The following is a 3,589-nucleotide window of genomic DNA, read 5'->3' as shown; positions in this document are numbered from 1 at the left end:
CCTCCCAAGGGTCTCCCACACCATCCAACCATCTCCTAACCCTTCCATGCAACCTCTAGCATCCTTAATTCACCTTCCACATCACCAAAGGAAATTAGCTTGCATACTTGATTTTGCATGAAAAGACAAAAAGAAAAAAACAGATTTATTTCAATCCCTTTACTTGCACATTAGTGATGTTTGATGCTTCTTACTTCCATGCTTAGATAGTAGCATTTGGTTCATGATATTTTATCATTATTGCAAAGCATAGTTTCTTGGTAGTTAATTAGGAAATTGTGTGATTTAGCATTTTAATTTCCGTCTTTTTCCTTGTACTTTCCTTCTCGCAATAGGTTAAGGTTCCATTTCGAACATTTCATTTTCTACAATTAGTTTAGGATTTGACTTCAGTACATGAACTCCATTACATCATGACAACAAAGGAAGGACACATTGTATGCCGCACATATAGTGCCGACACCTCTTAAGTTTGTACGAACCTCGGGTTGATAATTAAAGTCGGTAGCATTGGGAGTTGCAGCATTCTTGTTGCAATACCAAGGCTCATCAAATGGGTCGGCAGCTACAAGAGAAACACAAAGGACTATGAATTATCAAGGCATTGGTGATCTGGGACTTCTCCGATAAACCATGCAGAAGTGTCAACAAATGTATGGGTTGAAAATTGTTTAAACGCAGAAAAGAGAGGAATAGTGGTTTGAAATGCACAATCAACAAGTCTCTGCAAAAATAACTACAACCACTCTAGTTTTAAAGGCAGAGGATCAGAAATATTGAACCAATTTCTAAATTTAGAGGCTAAGGATTTTCCAGCAGAATTGAGAAGAGCGAAGGAGCGGTTTTGATGAATTATTGTAGAGGGACCTGTTCTACTTTCAAGGGAAGTAGTTAACCAGATACTTATTTTGCCTAAATGCAAGCATATTTTCCTATATTTGTTCTAGGACATACATAATATATTTTAAAGTTTATTTTTGCATACATGAACTTGAGAGATACTAAAAATATCTCTGTTTCTGTAATTATGTAATGACTATTATTTTGTAAAAATGTTATGTAAAAGAACTATATAATTTTTTTTTGAAGATCTAAACAAGGTTGGAACTTATATGAATAAAATAGTTGTACGTTGATGTAAGTCGTTGATTGGACTCAAATTCATCAATTTGCAGAAATACAAAGAGTTTTGTTCTAGGATTCCCGTGTCAAATAATTAGTGATGTGCTTCTTATGTTAAATTGTTTCTCTCTTCAGTTTACATATGTTTTTCCTTCTTTATTGTTGCAAGAAGATTAAGGGCCGAATTTGCTTAAGTGTACTCTGCTCTAGCTTGTTAGCAATATTCATGTTTTCTTTCTAGTTTTAAATATAGAATTCATCCCAGTATGCTCTATATTTAATTGAAATTAAATCATATTCATCCTATTCACCCCATATATAATCTAAAAGATCCGAAAGTTTGCTTATCCTTCCTTGTTACAATTGCTTTGTCATTTTTTGATTGATTACCCAAAGGTTCATGACTCCATGCCCAATGGACTTTCCCTGCATATTTCAACCAAACTTTTGAAAAACTCATCCCGAACTCTAATAGCTAACCTAAAATTTGAAGAGAAAATCTAAATCATATAGAGAGATCCCTCTCTGAAGCTGGAAGGGCTAGATCTAAGCTTTAAAAGTGGTTCTGTGGTTACCTTCATAGTTTTCTTCCTCAACCTAGGAAAATTATGGAGTGATAACATCCTGGTGACCATACTAGGGAATGACTTAAAAAACAAAATATTTCCCTGGTAAATACTTATTTCAGAGCTCCAAAGCTATTTCCTGTGCGTGATAGTGAGGTAGAATCTATTTAGGCTAATTTTTCAACCCAAAATTTGTACATATACCTATATGTAAACAATCTATTTAAATATCTGGCTCCTAGGAAAATCTACACCAGATGCCACCCAGATCCTAACCCACCTAAAATTGTGAATAATATTGACAAGCTGATTAGTAAGAAGAGTTTCATAGAGAGCCAAGCCAACAATAATCCTTTGCTAAGAGTTAATTCCCTTCCAGAAAGTTTTATAATTGTTGAGGATATTGAATTTGACTTACCCTTTGAGCATAGTCTTTTTAGAAATAGATCAGAAATCTTTGTCCCTGAGACAAGCTTTGATGAAAATATTTTGAAACCTTATATCTCAGCACATCGACCTGTCATTTCAGATTATTATAAATATGTTATAAAGCAGTTTGAAAAGCTTGAAGATTTGCTGACTAAATTGAATCAGGCCGCTCAGAAACCATTTACAGATCAATCAACTAATTTTTCTTCTTCTTCCTTACACTCAAATATAAATTTAAATACACACAACAAAACCTTATTTAAATATAAAAATATCAATATTTTTTTAACTTTAGTTTTCAATTCTTACCTAAAAATAATCATATTATTTCAAATAAAATATATACTATTCTTTATACCAAAAACAAATCTATTTTTAAATAATAAAAACATATATAAGTCATATACCATTCCATATATAAAATATCCCAGTTTATAACAGTAAATCTCATCCTCTCATCAATAATCACTATTAAGTTGTTTACATATTTTACTCTTCAGTGAGCCAATGAAGTGTAATTAAGATGGCCATCATTCCAATGTCAGCCAATGGAGTGTAACCATAAACTCATCCAATAGAGATCAACCACAAGAATAATGTCAAGCTGTATCATCCAACAATAAGTTTTTCTTTTCAATTAACAAGCTACCAGTTCTTTCGCTGTCGCATAAAATATAAATTGAGGAGTTAAAAGACACTAGGGCCATTATAGCTAAATATGCATCAAGCTTTAGTGCTTCACCTGACCATAATGCAAAAAGAAATGCTACAACGCAGTAGCAATGGATTCATCAGTGAAAATTGGCCAGGCTTTAATTAATTCACAAAAACGTTGAATAATATCAATTGTTCAAAATTTTTAAACAAGTAAAGAAACACAAGAGAAAAGACAAGAAATGCTCACCAAAAGACAAGAGATGTGCAAATGATTAAATTAGTTACTGAGGTGTGTTGAAATGCCTTAAAAAGTGCTTATAGACTTTAACTATATTTATTAAGGTCCCCAACTGGAATTTGCAGAGCAGAAGGTTTTGCCCCTAGGTTTGTTATTATCATGTTCTTGTTCTCTAAAAGTTTGCTCGAAGTAGATCAAGTGGGCAAGGGACTTTACATGGACTCCACTCAACTTCAGACACAGCTTCAGCCATTATGCAGAGTGATTGAAATTGAACACAACTAAGTAGTGACATTGGCTCACAGTAATACACCAAATATAAAATATTGAAGCTTTTACAGAAGCAAGCAGTAAGAAAAATTATGAAGCTCAGAGAAGTAGATTTAAAATCTAGACTGCTATTTGATACCAAATCATCATCAACTCCAAGCATTGCAAGTGATAGATGAGTTTGGATGTCACAACTCCCAGAGTTTGCTCCAGATACATCCTCAATCAATTCATCTAATTCCATGGACATTGTCAATTACCTCTTGGTCCAATAAGGTAGATCATCTCCTTCTCCTCGTAGTAATTT

The sequence above is a fragment of the Pinus tabuliformis genome, chromosome 3_1, assembly GCF_031772625.1.
Source record: "Pinus tabuliformis cultivar Carrire ecotype Pingquan chromosome 3_1, CPIR1, whole genome shotgun sequence".
Lineage (NCBI taxonomy): Eukaryota > Viridiplantae > Streptophyta > Pinopsida > Pinales > Pinaceae > Pinus > Pinus tabuliformis.
The sequence above is the reverse complement of the archived record's forward strand: the minus strand, read 5'-3'. Positions refer to the sequence as shown.